Genomic DNA, 16,455 nt, shown 5'->3' with positions numbered 1-16,455 from the left:
CCAGGGATCCTTCCTGTTTGGAAAAACCAAATAGACAAGAAAAATAAATCAGGCACTTGAAGGAAAGAAGCTACATCCCTGAGAGTGTTATATTTATAAAAATTCTAATAGCCCAGAGATTTTCTTTCCAGTTTAAGCAATGAGGAATTTTCCAATGTGAAAATGGCCATTAATAGGGTATTTTTGGTGCTAAAATAGTTGCTGGTCTGTGGTGTAGCAATCTTGACTCTTCCAGCCAGAGGAGAATTTCCTCTGACTGTGTTCTCAGACCTTCCCCCAAAGGGACATGGGGAAGGCAATATTTGTTTTATTTCTTATTTATTTATTTATTTTTAAAGATTTTATTTGTTTATTTGACAGAGAGAGAGAGAGACAGTGAGAGCAGGAACACAAGCGGGGGGAGTGGGAGAGGGAGGAGCAGGCTTCCCACTGAGCAGGGAGCCCGATGCGGGGCTCGATCCCAGGACTCTGGGATCATGACCTGAGCGGAAGGCAGACGTCCGAAGACGGAGCCACCCAGGCGCCCCGGCAGTATTTGTTTTAGATCCTTTACGTGGCTGAGAGTGTTTGAGAACACCTTCCATGCGTTTCTCTTCACAGGGAAAAAGAAGAACAAGGGAGTGACCATTCTCAAGGGTCAATATTCCTGTGATACTCTTTGTGTTACATTTCCCACTCAGGAGTTCTTGAGGCATTTGATTCCCTCAGGTTGAATATCTTCCACCATCCACCTTATCCCATTTTGTGCTCTTTGCTCCTGAAAGTTTGGTTGCCTTAAGAGATTGATGGAGCTGGAGTTAACGAACCAGTTGCACAAGGGTTATTAATTAGCGAAATCATTATTTAATGCAAAGGAGTAAGTAGAACTTAACTGCTATGCATTTTTGATGTAAGAAATCTGTGCAATTAAAATAGGATAGATTTTAACTTGCAGGTAGGTTTTATCTCGCAGATTAGATGTTAAGATGCTACAAAATAGAACCACCCCTTCCCCCAAAACCCTATTCTTCATGGAGATAAAAGTCACATGGATTCACAATGCAATTAGGAATGAATAAAGTAGGACAATGGAAAAATATCTTTAATTCTTGAATTTACCTGATTTACAGATGATCTTTTTCAGTGTTTTAAAAAATTTTTATTTTAAAAATTGCCGCTTTATTGGGGTAGAATTGACATAAAATTATAAGATATTGAAAGTATACATTGTGGTGATTTGATATACACATATATTTTTTTAATGGTTCTGAAAAATTAGTTGACACTGTGAGATTTGGGTCAGAGACCTTAAATAGTTTCACAAGCCAGACTAAAATATTCCTGTTGAGTTATTTTTAAGTATTTCTGGAATTTTCTGTAGAAAATACTTGTCATATTTATAGATGAACATGTTCATTCTGCCTGGGAAGCCAGGCTGAATTTTCATTTATTTGCTTCCTTGGCTGGTAAGATTATACTTCCTAAGACAGCAAGCATCTTTCACCCCACAAAGTCCATAGAGCCTTCTACGACCAGGCTGTTCAGGTAGGGTAGTTATATAGAAGCAAACCAAAATTTCCATTGAAGAGATGACTCCCCTTGAAGCAGGGAAAATGTAGCAAGTTCATTCCACTGTGAGAATTTTTAGTCTCAGTGAGCAACTTAAGTAAAATTGTGATTTCTCTACAATCAAGAAAATTTTGCACAAGGTAAGCCAAACACCTTAACTATGCTGTTTCTCATGTTCATAACCCATGCAAGGTCCAACTGGCTTCCTTAGATTTAACAACCCACTTAAGGTGAAGCCTCTGATAGTGGAGGAACTGGGCTTGACATCTAGTTGCTTTCATGAGGTGTGGCCCAGAGAGGTAGAATAGCAAGGCTACGGGAGACATTCCAGAGTAGAGAGCAGAGATTGCCTTCTAACCCTTGTGAGAAGGATCAGAACACTGAAGATGCAGCACAAAGCTTACCACCAATATTTACGTGGTCTGCAGAGACTTTCTGGGTTATTTGGCAGAACTTGAATACATTACACATCAATGTGTCTCAACACTTTTAGGGATCACCAGTTAAGAGAAACCCAGTGAGTGGGCTTACTGTCTTCCCAGGTTTTATTTTGAAGCCCAGTAAATTATATGCTTCATGTAGATGACTGGTCATATTGAACATGGAATCCATAGAACAACTATACAAAAATGTAAGCGGGTACTGGAGGTCATTTAAGAGATGAGTTTGCTTCTGATTATGATCTATAGATATAGTAAAGACCAGAATATACAAAGGGGAAATGTGGATATTTTAGTATTCCATATGTATTGACTTGGTGACTTTATAACATCTATTACAGTTAAAAATATTTTTTAAATAAGAGATAATATTATGTGGTAACTAAATTTCACAAAGTTGGGAGTGAGACCAGATTTGATATTAGTCCTATTATTGCTAATTCCGTGGTCTTGTTAATAAAATGAAGATAATAGTAACGGTTTTGTAAGATTCATAGAAATAATTCATCTAAATTATTTAGCAATGTGAATGGTACAGAGAGTGCTCAAAATTCCTTGGCCAGTATTCTCATTAACAACTAGCTCTATAGTTTTTTTTTTTTTAAAGATTTTATTTATTTATTTGACAGAGAGAGACACAGCGAGAGAGGGAACACAAACAGGGGGAGTGGGAGAAGCAGGCTCTCCCCTGAGCGGGGAGCCTGATGGGACTCAATCCCAGGACCCTGGGATCATGACCTGAGCCGAAGGCAGACGCTTAACGACTGAGCCACCCAGGCGCCCCAGCTCTATAGTTTTGAGAGGATAAAAATCTTTTCTGAAAATTTTAATTTTTTTTTTTTTAATCGGTGAGTGTGGTTTTTGGATGGCATGTCCTGCAGAAGCCTCTTCCTTTGTTTCTGTCCTGGAGAGTTACTCTGTATGACTAAAAGCCTTCATCCCTTTTCTGTCAAAGGGACCCTTCTCCCCCATGGTGTGTTGCATATGGTGAATATCAATGCAAATACATTCAAATCAGGGAGGCGCCAGGAGACTAATGGGCAGTGATGCTAAGTAGATCCGACATGATAATGACATGGAGGTTATTGGTGATTAATGCAGGTCACTGGGGATCATGGGAAATGCATGCGTCCTTTCACCTGACCCTCCCACCCCCACAGAAGTTTTTGACAGTAATCTTGGGGTCACTTCGTCCATTTCTCCACATCTTTCAGAACTTACAAATCTGATGTTTATACAGTTTTCCTCCTTTCTACTTTGGGTGGCCACTGACTTGTTAAAAATGTAAGAATGGGTGGATGTTTAATGTTTTGTTAGTAACAGCCTGGAGTTAAGTATGTTTTTTTATGATGGTAAAAATACTTGCTTCTTACCCTTCCACTTGTTTATTCCACCACTCTGTATCACCTTTTTTTTTTTTTTTTTTTTTTTTTGGTAAGCAAAGATGAGTGACTTCTCTGTGGTCCATCTGTTAAGTACTATTGGTCTAAAGTCCCTTAGACTCAATGCTCAAATATAAAATTTTCTGAAAAGGCAAAGTTCTATTTTATTGTTTTTAATTGGTCCTAGGGTGGCCAAACCTAACCTGTCCTGAAATCATTTGGTGACAAGTAGTAATGACTGCACTTCAAAGAAAATTTTTTAACTCTGTGCCTCTAGGTAGACAGTAGCATGACTCCGCCCTGCCAAGTTGAGGGTGGCCCTTAGACTTGAACCAGGCATCTGGGATGTGAGCGGGTGGGAGTAGTGTTCTCTTTAGGTGGAAGCCTTAAGAGTGAGTGCACGCTTTGCTGTGTACCCTTTTCTGGCCTCTGAAGTCAGGGAAGTGTGAGGGTGGAGCTTCTCAGCTTGGGTGCCTGAGTGAGGAGGATGAACCTCACCTCCTAGAGGGTACATTTGCAGCATGAGCAAGAAAACGTCTTGTTGTTTGAAATTTCCATTTTGGAGGACTGTTTGTTTCTGGAGCATAACCTAGTTTACCATGAGAAATATGGGGTAAAAATAAGACTTCTGTTTTTTTAGTCCCTAATGTAATTTAATACACGTTTTGCTTCCTGGTTCCCGCTGTGATCTTTTTACACTTTGTTCCTAGTTGGGCTTCATCTTCTCGCTCCACACCCCACCATAACAGCCCACCTCATATGGGAGGAGGACAGAATCTGGAGGGACAAGGTTCACTCATGGATCGAAGGGCAGACATCTTTTGGGTGCCATCTAACCACTGTAAACATTCTTCCCATGGCTTCTTGGCACCCTGTGACATCCTTGATTTGCCCTTCAGTACATGGAAATGTCCCTGGCTGTAGGGGTAGTTTCTTGACAGATTTATGTGCATATGTGTGTGCTTACGTATGTTTGTATGTACATATGTATATATATATATATATATTTATATATATGCATATATCTGTCTAGAAGGATCGATATTCCTCTATCAATCATCTGTCTGTTCCCCGGAAATAGATTATATAATCATCAAAATGATATAAATATTAACATCAAGTGGATAAAATACAAGGTCTTCTATTCTAAAATACAGATTGTCACTGGTAGTTCTATCTTTATATAGTTAGTTTTTTAAAAAAAGATTTTATTTATTTGAGAGAGAGAAAGATTATATAATCATCAAAATGATATAAATATTAACATCAAGTGGATAAAATACAAGGTCTTGTATTCTAAAATATAGATTGTCACTGGTAGTCCTATCTTTATATAGCTAGTTTTTTAAAAAAAGATTTTATTTATTTATTTGAGAGAGAGAAAGAGAGAGCATAAGGGGGGGAGAGGCAGAGGGAGAGGTAAAAGCAGACTCCCTGCTGAGCAGGGAGCCTAAGATGGGGCTCGATCCCAGGACAGTGGAATCATGACCTGAGCCGAAGGCAGATGCTTAACTCACTGAGCCACCAAGGCGTCCCTATATAGCAAGTTTAGAGGCCTAAGGAGATATTATCTACTTCGTAGGATTGTTTCAAGAGAGAATACATGCTGTGCTCATTATATAGTAACTTAAAAGTATCTATATTAAGAGATAATGAGATAGCACATTGCCTCATGTGTACTACTTGAAGAGAGATACTTAGTCTCCATTTATTTGGAAATATTAGGTACTGTTTTTACCATTATCATATATTTTTCCTTAAATCCTAGTTGATTTAAGGATCAAGTCAATTATGCATTATCTGCTTTTGTTCCATATATAATAATTAGTTTTTGTTTTGCTGTTAGTACTGAGTCATTGCTACATTTTTGTAGTTGAGTGTGTGATTTTATTCTTCTACATGCCCTTTCTTCTTACTATATCAAGTCGTGTCACATGGATTTTATATTCCAAGCATTCCTATGAAACAAAATAATCATCATTCACATTTTAAAAGTTTAAAATCCTGGGCTTACAAAGGGGTAAGTCACTTTGCCATATGCAGTAATCAAACCTGGATGCCACAGATGGAAATGTATTTAATCTCTGTCTATCCATCTGTCCATCCTTTAATATAGCAACACATGTGTTGTACTGCTCCAATGTATTCGACATAGTTAGCAGCATCTGGAAATGTGCAAATGAAGAAGTCCTAAGGCCTTGGTACTCCATGGGGAGAATGCAACTGGACTGGGACAAGGTGGACAAGGTCTGTTTTGTACATGGCCTGACCCCTGCATGTGCACAGTGCTGGCACGTGCCCAACACCAACAGTGAGTGAGCAAAAGCAGGGGGACCTGTGGCTGATAATTGCCATGCTTCCCAACAGGTGCTTCATCTAGCGTCTCAAGGGGCTACTGTGTGAACCCCGTGGAGAGAGTGACTAAGCATGCATGGTTGGGGTGGGATGTGTTGGAAAGGCTTCAGATAGGGTGGTATTGGACTTGAGCCAGCGGGAGTTGGCTTGGTGAAGACTTCCGGCTGTGTGTGGGTGAGAGTGACAAGTCTTGCCTATGGTGACAGCAGCTTGTGTGAAGGCACAGTGGCAAAGATTATGAGAGAAGAGGTGAGCTGTGGTTTTCATTTCCCTGAGGGCTCTCTTTGGGCCAATTTATCTTTTATATTTCCTTTTTTTTCTCTTGGTCATAGGTATAGTATAGTTAACTATGTGCCTGAGCCTCTACTCAGAAGAGGTCAAAGCCCAGACCATTTCTCCAATATTTACAGGTTTAAGTTTGGTTAGTATCTGCTTGCTTTGTTACAGATACACATCCTTTGCACATGGTGTGTGTGTGTGTGTGTGTGTGTGTGTTTGCGTGCACACACATTTGAGCAAGAAAGAACAGACCTGTAGGCAGCATGAGAATAAAAGATATTTGGTATTTGATCAGATACATGTATCCCAACAAAGGAGAAGTAAATGTCTCTGTGGTATCCCACATAAAACATGAAGCACTAAATAATATTGAGAGCGCCTCGCTGAGCCCTCCATGAATAGTACATTAATGTCAAGGAAGTGTTGAGGAATTCCCAGAGAGCATTGTAGTTCAATAATGACCGTTATTTATCACAAACGTGCACTCTGTTTGTTCACATTGGGTAATGAATGACCTTTCTGTTTCCGTGGCCAGAGCCAAACGGGCCTGTGTCGCCGCTGGTGCGGGCTGGAGGGCTATTCATCATGCCTCACTTAGCCGATCACTGCCTTAAACGACACCACCAGGGAAATACTCCGGCTTAAAGGATCATTCCAAAGGAAAGCCTTCGTGGGTTAACTACTTCAATCGTCTGACCCTCCCTGCTGCCTCTGTCTTTCTTCCTCCCCTTCTCTCTCCATCTCTCTCTCAGATTCGACTCTTCTAGACCTTGAATCAAATCACTTGACCGTGTTGTCAGGGAGAAGATACTAATCCACAGGAAAAGTATATTTCCAACATTGATGACTCTTGCAAGGTTTTGTTGTTCTGTTTCTGTACGGCAGAGCTTCGTTTTTTTTCTCCCCATCGAACATTTCTACCATCCTTCAAGTGAGAGGCCTGCGGTCCAGAAAATCACTTAATTAGCCAGCCTCTCATGCTCCTGAATGTGGAGTAAAAAGTTGTCTTGCTCGTGGTGTGTTTGGTTCTGTCGGTTTAGCATGTAGCTAGGGAAGACCCTTTCCTCTGATTTATTTTGGTTAATGCCTTGAGGTTCTTGTAGCCTCCCCATGGTGCCTGTCTTACAGAAAAGCAGACAAACCCCTTTGCACAGGACGATTCTAATCCTGCGGCATGTGGCTGGCACCCTGGCTGCACACCGTATTTGTCCCTAAAAGATTTACACCAAAAGCTGGTCAGATTTTTTCACTTAAAAATGCATTTAAAAGCCGGCTCTGAGAAATGCTGTGATGTCATCTGGCCTAACCCTGGGAATGCTGCCCGTTCTGGAAACCTGTGCAGCCAAGCAGAATTGCCATATTTTTGGAAACGTCACTGTGTGAATTTTGAGACTGCTATGCTTTGGAGAATTGTACGTTGTGAGCTGTTACTCTCTCATAATGCTATTGCCTTCGAGGTTGGTAATGTTTAATCTAGTTGCATGATTTTATTCCAACCATAAACCAGAAAAGAAAACATATATGTTAATATTAAATGCATGCATGTGTGTGTGTGTGTTTTAAATGATGGAAAGCCGACTTTAGGGTCTCTCTAGGTTTGCTGATCCTTGATAGATATGTTGACAATTTTCTCTTCATCTTTGACTACATGGCTTGAAACTGGTGGTGGTGCTTTTCATCAGGAGCTAACAGCACATCATGATCTGTGGAGCCAAAGTGAAATTTGTGCTTAATTTTATATAGTGGCTTTCTTTCAGTTTTAGGACCTAAAGAGAATGAGTAGCAAACATTCTGGTTCAAACGTAGGAAGCCTTACCTTACATAGTCTAGTATTTTCAAGTCAGGAAGCAAGTCAGGAACGTGATGGGCATTTAGCTACAAATTATATTTCTTGTGTTCCTGTACTAAAAGCTGAGGTAACACCATATATATATCTATGATACTTCTGTGGAGGGTTCAGTCAGCGCATAGCTCGGCATATTCCTAGCTAATAATTGCCAACCTTTTCGTTGAAACATATTAATAATGAATATAAACATCTGTCTCACAAATTTCATGAGAGAACAAATACCCACTGATGCTGAAGAGAAGGAATAAGCTGCTAAAAAGCAAAGCAGTTAAGTGAGCAATTTTAACTCTTATAACTTGCTTGGAACTATTGGGATCATTTTTACCTATTATAAATATATTGTGAACAGAATTAACCTTTTTAAATTTTATTTTAGGTGACCCTGGTTTTCTCCCCATATCACTCCCCTTGCTTGATGCTCAACACAGGTGAGAGTGGAATTGGACCCAAGCCATCATTCTCTCCCATAGCTCCATCCATCTGTTATCCTTTACTATGCTAACCCGATTGCTCCATGTGTACATGTTTCCCCCATTAATGACTTGGGAATTTCAGGAATGGATGAGTTGGCATAATGCCAGTGGTCATGGAAACCAAGACAAAGTGCTACGAAATTTGGGGTATTTTTTGACTTATCTCTTTTATGGGTGGTGATATTTTTGAATCTTTTTTCTCCCATTGAGAAAAGGAGCTAAGTTTGTAATAGGAATTGTTGGTTCAAACAGTATGTATATGTACATATACGTACACCTGTGCATTCATATGTATATCTATATCTATATCTATATCTATGACGGATATTGATGGTGGTGAAAGTTTTCTAAATGCTTCAGACAAGAAAACCAAAAGAATTACTTATTGAGAGAGAAAAGAGGATACACTCACATCTTAATTGTTTATAACTATTCTAGGTGGCATATTTGTTTCAAAAAAACCATTTAATATTTTACAAAGTATTTCCAGATGAAGAATTTTCATTTATACATTGATTTATATATTTGTATCTTATAAAATATCCCAGAAAAAGTCAATCAAGAAATTATATCTGGCAGAATAAGTGTAATCATGTTGTTCAGCCTAACAAGAAGGAGGTGCTTTGCATGCACAACTCCATGCAGATGAATTCACATTTCCATGTAGCTGTAGCAGGCGTAGTCTCTCCACAGCTGTGCTTTTAGTTTTGACATGGTGATAGAAGCTCCACTTTCAAAATTATTGGATTTGGAAATAGGGTTTGGAATATTGAATTTGCTGCTTAAAATAATGACTATCGTTTTTTCCCCCAAATGTTATATGTGCCAGGCAGTGCTCAGAATCCTTTGCCTGTACGAACTCATTTGATTCTCCTAACAATCCTCTGAGGTCGGGTATTGTGATAATCTCATTTTTGGCGGGAATCTTGAGGCATAGAGAGGTGACGCATTTGGCACACGCTCACACAGCTGGTTAGAGACTGGTCTGGACTTGAACTCAGGCTTCCTGGCACTGTTAACCACCTGGTATGCTGTCTTCAGGGTATCAGACCCTCACTTCACCTTAGGTTGCCTGTTTTTCCAGTGCTCCTACGGCAGGTTTGGGGGGGGGGGTGGGATATTGTTATCTTCATTTTACAGCTAACAAAACTGGAACTCAGATTAATTCCCTGGGACAAGAGCATTGGTATTCTTATCTTTATTTTCCTGCTTCTTTTTATTGGACAGATGGAGTGGAATTGGCTGAGCTGTAGGTAGAGTCTCTTGATTGAAAGTTTTAAATAAATTCCACACAAGTCCCTAAATATTCTATAGGCATATACCTTAATACCCATCATTTTGCAGGGCAGTTTGCTCCATCTATCAAGATTAAGCATGCATACTTTTAATAGAGCAACTCTACTTAAAAACAAGCAAAAGAAATCACAAGAGATTGTTACCAGCTTTTCCTGGTTTAATCTAGTTTATTTCAGGAATTTAGATTTTATGCTCGAGATGGTTTTTCCAGGTATCCTACACCTCGTAGAGAGAGTGCTTGCAAGCTTGTACCGAACCTGTGTATCCAGTGTGTCCCTTTATCCCCTGCCTCTTCTCCCCGATTCCTCATTCCTTCAGTGTTGAAGTGTCTTCCATGGAAGCACATTTATAGAAGGAGAGCTCTAAGTGTTAGGTATTATTATCCACAAGGCTATGGGTTTTCTTTATTTCCTATCTACATTACTGCTTCAATTAAAATGCTGTGCAGTGGCTTCATATGATTAATGAAGTGAAGGTCAGCTTTAGGACTTCTGCAGATATTTTTTATTTTTTTGGCAAATAAACATTACAGATAGTTTATTCTTATATTCTTTCTTTTAGCTTGTTTGTCAAAAAAGACATTTGCCTTGAAAGGAGATTATTTGTTATAGCCTCTGCTTTTGACATGTTTCTTCTCTCAAGTCATTTCTTCACACACACACACACACACACACACACACACACACACACACAAATCTCCTGTGGTTATAATAGTTGGAATGAGCTTTGATAAAAGTTGGTCTTGGAATCATCTGGAATATTTTTATTGTCAAGTTTGTTCATAATTACTTCTTTTTGACCTTAAGAAGTTTCTTTCTCTCAAATAATTCTCCCTGGTAGGGGGTGCAGTTTATAGTACAGAACTTTCTTTACTGTTGAGCTTAAATTATTTAAAAATCTGGTTCTGGTGTGTGATGCTGATTTTTGGTTTCTAATCTTGAAAGTTTTTCAGAATGGACATAGCGGGAATCTAGGGCTCAGTGCTTAGACACTTGGATTTTATTTCAGATTGTCATTCCAAGCCAGTGTTAAGGCTTAACTTTTAGGCTTATTATTTTTTTGAATTTTGGGCTTTGTTTTACATTGACATTCCTTTTGACTGTACTTTTCCATCTTTAATCCAGTTAAATACAGAAATACACCTAAAGTCCAGCATCATAAATATCAGTTTATGATTAAAGATTTAAATATTGTTTATTTTTAGTTTTTTTTTAAAGATTTTATTTATTTATTTGACAGAGAGAGAGAGAGCACAAGCAGGGGGAGCAGCAGAGGGAGAGGGAGAAAAGCAGACCTCCCCGCTGAGCAGGGAGCCTGATGCGGGGCTCGATCCCAGGATCCCGGGATCATGACCTGAGCCGAACGAAGGCAGACGCCTGACTGAGCCACCCAAGCACCCCAAGATTATTTACACTTGTATTCAGAATTATGCTGTCAAGTTTGGTACTTTCTAGGTCTCTTTTGCATTGGCAGAGATAGGCAGCTGTTGAGCTTATGGTGGTTGTATTCCTATGACTCTACCTCAGGGTTCTCTTGGAAGAAAGGGTTTAGGTTATTACATCAACTGCTGGTCAGCCCTTCCTGACTCTAGTGTTCCACCATGGAGTCAATTGTCTTTCTCAGTTGGATCATGTCATTGCAACCATTCAAGTCTTTGATGGTCTGACCTGTTGGCATCTTGAAGTCTGTATCACTGGTTCTCAAACCTGGCTCTCTGTCAGGATTCCTGTGGAGCATTTGATGAAAATACAGATACCCAGGCCCCACTGCACGTTCATGGCTCTTTGGGTATTTTCAGGCATTGTTCTTAAAGCTGTGGCTGGGAACCATTTGTGAGTGAGACCTTCCCAGTCTCTTTTCTTCTTTCCAAGCCCTTGTTCTTTGTATATGCCTTTATTAGAGTATGTACGTCTTGTCTGTTTCATCCTCTCTGGTCTGGGCATCCCTTAGCTTCTACCATGTTTTCCGAGTACATAGCACATAGTAAGTGCTGGGACATAAACGGTTGAAGTGAATGTGGTTTGCAGTTATAATGTTCTGGGGTCTGGTGTTGGTATGCAAGGGTGGTAGGCTCAATTCTAGAACAGACCACTATGTTTTCATCTCTCCTGCCTGCCAGCTTCATTTAGGAATAATGATACTAAGTATAGCAGCTGCTATTTACTGTGCTCTTAATATCTTCCATGCATCTTGCTTAATGTCTTTTTAGTTTTCAACGAGGAGATGCTTTCAGGGTTTGATTTTGAGGGACTATCAAAAATAGGTTGAAGGAACAGTAGCTAGGTGCATTAGCATGCTAGGGCTGACATATCCACATAGCACAGACTGGTTGGCTTGAAAAACAGATTTTATTTTCTCATAGTTAGGGGAGCTGGAAGTCTAAGATCAAGGGGTGGGCAGGTTTGGTTTCTCCTGAAGCCTCTCTCCTTGGCTTGCTGACTGCCATCAACTCTCTGTGTCCTCCTGTGTTCTTGCCTCTGTGTGTCCTCTTATAGGGACACCAGTCCTACTGGATTAGGGCTCTGCCCATATGACCTCATTTATTCTTAATTACCTCTTTATATCCCTTGTCTCCGAATACCATCATTTTAGGCATTAGGCCTTCAACACACAGATTTTGGAGGGGACACAATTCAGTCCACAACACCAGGCAAGGGTAAATGACTGGCCTGAAATTGCAGATTTGGTAAATGGGAGGGATCTGGGCCAAGAGGCCAGAAAGCCACAACCTCTGGTAAAGGTACCACAACTATTGTCTTCAACTTAGTATGTGAGAAGCAGTTAACTTGGAAAGGTTATGCTGTTGGGTGGCCTACCTCAGATCAATTGAAGAAGACTTGTTCTTTGTATTAAATGATTAATTCTAGAGGTTCAGCCTGACTAAATTAAGGCCACCAAGGTATGTTTACTTTTTTTTCTTTGTAAGATCTCTTTTAGATTTAATTAGAAAATAACTTTGCTAGATTTAACCTCATCGTAAGTTTTAGCATGCCCTTGAGTTTTTGATGTTCTTGATTCAGTCAGTTTAACTGCTTTGTAGGCCTGGCCTTCCATGAGACAACAAGTGCCTGGGTTGTGTTATTCTGGCCCTTGTGGTGATCGAAACCAGGCTTTTCCTTTAAAACTCTTCATAGCAGTTAAGGGCCACACACATCCCTTAAGTAAAGATGATCCCTTAAGTTAAGTGATGTACTTCAGTTTGCTGGTGTGGACTGAACCTTTTGAACCAAATACCAAGTTGGAAAAACTTTTTTAAAAAATCGTCGACTAAGTTTTACTTCAGTAACACCATAATCTTCGTTTTCAAATGACTGGTCAAAAAGTGAGAAAAGGAGTATATCTTACCGTTCTCCCTGAGCTTTTTTTTTTTTCTTTTTCATTTGCTTTCTCCTGCTAAAACTGTCATTTAGAATTAGTTCTTGTCTCGTGTTTCTGTAAATAAAATTGATAGCATGTTATTAGTGTCTTTGTTTCCAGAATTCTGAAAGATTGCATTTAAAAAGGAACTATGTAAAAATCTATGCTGTTCATGCTTAATGGGCTGGTCTTTAAGTGACCAATAGTATGAAGTTAGCACATATTAATTAAAGTATCTGGGAACCAAGTGCTTTAGGAATTCCATAAGGATTGAGAGCAGTATGCAGGTTTCTGATGTATATGTTACTACCAGAGAATTTTTAATGTTGTAAGCAAACCTAAATCCAACAAGGTAAATCTCCTGTAAGATAATAAATAACTTTCACTGATGGGTTTAAAAAAGCTGAATTGTAGTAAGCAACGTCACTGAGGAAAGAACTAAGGATGTTTGTTTCACAGGAAATTATCATTTTTATTGGTGGCAGGAAAAGCTTATTTGATTCATTCACTCCGTCAAATATCTCTTGAGTTGATGACACCCGAAATGCATTTACTGTTAGATAGATCTGGAGTTTGGCCTCTGGAGAATGGAAGTTATTTCAAGTGCACAGACAACGGTGGACATGAGAATGTTCTGTGTCTTTAAAAATATGTCTTCCAGCTCCTGGAAGACCCAGGTCAGCCAGGAAGATAAATGCAGAAATAAACTAACAGAAAACAGTAAATATTCTCCAGCTGTCAGAAGAGGGGAATGTCGGGGATGCACCAGCTCCAAGAGCTTCGGCCAGAGATGTATGAAACCGAGCTTAACAGAGTTGGGGCTTAAAAGGGATAGATAGGAATTTGCCTAACATGACTTTACCTAGCAACATGACTTTCTGGTTTGAAAAAAAGGCTGTAAAAATATCTTTTGATGAAGTTTATTTTTAAAATTATAGAGGCAATGTGTGCTCAATATAGAGAAGCTGGAAAATAAAGAAAAACTTGGAGAAGTAAAAATAACAATTAATTACATTAAGCAAAAAGAATCGCTTTTGACATTTTGCGGGTTTTATTCCAGTGCTGTTCTCTGGCTGGGTACTCTCTCAGCTCTCACCCTCGTACCCCTACCTATACACAGCATTTTCTTCATAATAAAACTCACCCTCCTCACACATTTGGTTTATTTTGTAATCCTAATGCATCTTAGAGCCATGTGTATTTTATGTGGTGCTATTTCTTTTTCCTCCCAAAAAGCTGCTATTAAAATGACTGTGTATTTCAGAATTCACGGAGTCTTAGAATTTAGGGAATATAGTGCACATATATTTATATATACACTTAACAATTTATATGCATATATATATTTAGATGCGTGCCTGCATTTTTCCCTGGGTATCATAAGCATTCCCCAGTAGTAGTAAGGTCTCGGGACTTACAATGGCTAACCCATGGGAATTTGTGTGATTGTGTCTTAATTGATATGATTTTGTTGTAGTCATTTAGGTTGCTTTTAATTTTTGACTAAATATAATTAACTTTCTTAAGAACATTCTTTGTGAATTCTCTTTCTAAATATCCAGAAACCATTTTGATCTGTATTCTTCCAGTTACTGAATCTTTGAAGTTTGAATATTGAGGGTTGTAAGTTCAAATTATCTAAAAAGTGAATGTCTTACATATTGAATTAACGATTTGGGAGTATGTATCGTATTGTTGTAAGGCAACAAAAAAAAATAGGCTTTCATCTCTCAAACTAAGTGATTTAAGAAACAGTTAATAAGCGTGTAATGAGGACGATTTGGGGTTTATTATAAATGATGTCAAAGTGTGAATTGTGCAACTATTTTTTGCTTTGGTCATGTTGATTTAAGCATGGGATACATATTCTTTTATTCATCAAAGAATCCTTGAGTGCCTAATCCTGGGGAGACACTTTTTGGGTATGGGTGAATGGGACAGAGCATGTGTTTTATTTCATTGGAGGAGGGAGGAGTAGTGTTGAGACAGACAATAATGTAACTAAACGAATATACAAGACACAGTTACTTTCAGATAGGTATCTCTGTTGTTTTCCCATAATACCTTTTATCCATCCGTTGATTATTTTGCCAAGTACATCACAAATGGAAAAAAATAAAAAAGTATCAGCTCATACATTGTGACTGTTACAGAAGTTAAACCAAAAAAATGCTAAAGAGGTGTTTTATATGTAAAGATAGTCATAGTGAGGGGGGGAATACCGTTTACTTGGCTTTCCAACTCAGATGGTTGTTGAAAAGACGTGAATTAAAGTGAGAACTTTTAGTGCACACTCCAGGTGGAGAAATTATGAGCCTATTGCTTTCTTTACACTGATTTTAGTTTTGTGAGGTTTTTTTTTTTCTTTTAAAAGGAGGAAAAAAATCTTTGTCCTGTGGGTATAAAGTCATTACTCGGACTAATGGGGCATTGAACTAACCAGAGGTACAAGGTGGACTCTTTTTAAACCTTTTTATTGAATCCTTGACTGTCAAGTCAAAGAAGGTGTGATTAAACGTAGTCCTCCTTCCCCCACCCTGTTGCCCCTGAGAAATGTTTTCCTGCCTAGGAAATGGCACCAAAAAAGAACAATTAGGTATTCCATCCACTGGTATTTTATGAATTGAAATTAACTAAAGGTAAAGGACAAAGAGAATGCTGTGGATTGGTGAATTTGCTCGGTTACAGGTAATTGGGTGAACAAAGGACCACAAATGGATATGCCACATGGTCAAGGGGGCTCACTGTGGTAGGACCTTGTAGTCCTGCTCACTGCCTCAGTGTAAGACTGAGGTAGGTGGCATGATCTCCCTGAGAAGATATTCCGAGGTGATGGAGGCAGAGAACCTAGAGCCTAAGGGAGCTTCCTGAGGTGCAGTTGGGGGGTGAATCAAGTGTTTTTGGTGGAACCAAGGAGGGAGTGTGGTCTGCCACCTAAGTTAAAGGCAAAGGCTGCGTAGACGGGGAGATGCAGGAGTCCTGTGCAAGGCTTGGACCAGCAGTGAGAACTGAAAGAGAAGGATCCAGCCTTCTGGGATGCCCAGAACTACCCTTACTCTACACCAGCCTGGTGGTTTAGGAGCCTTGTCTAAATGCACATTATCAGGGTGGACAGAGGTGTGAGATGGAAGACAGACTAGCCGGGGAACCTACGCGTTGGAGTCTCTTACGATTACGGCTAGAAATTGACATATAGATTCTAGGCAGACTCAGTAAAAGAAACCACCATGCCTTTTTATAGAAACTGGCAACCTGATTCTCAAATTTATTGGAAATACACAGGCTATAGTTAAACGTAATCTGAAAAAGAAGAGCTGGAGGACTGAAACTAACTGATTTCAAGACTTTCTGTAAAGCTACAGTAATCAAAGCAGTGAGGTCTACCAAAAACTTGTACCCCGAAACAGGAAACAACTCAAATGTCCCATGAGCTGGTGAGTAGATCAACAATATGTGGTACATCCATATAGGGATTC

At 39.3% G+C, this 16,455-nt stretch overlaps 1 protein-coding gene across 3 annotated transcripts in view; it reads left to right on the top strand.

Annotated features, from left to right (window-relative positions):
* PTPRG (protein tyrosine phosphatase receptor type G) overlaps window positions 1–16,455 on the top strand; it is a 689,740-nt gene that overhangs the window by 241,787 nt on the left and 431,498 nt on the right. The gene's annotated exons all lie outside the window — the stretch shown is intronic.

Source organism: Halichoerus grypus, chromosome 1, assembly GCF_964656455.1.
Source record: "Halichoerus grypus chromosome 1, mHalGry1.hap1.1, whole genome shotgun sequence".
Taxonomy (NCBI): Eukaryota; Metazoa; Chordata; class Mammalia; order Carnivora; family Phocidae; genus Halichoerus; species Halichoerus grypus.
This window is presented reverse-complemented; position numbering and strand designations above follow the sequence as displayed.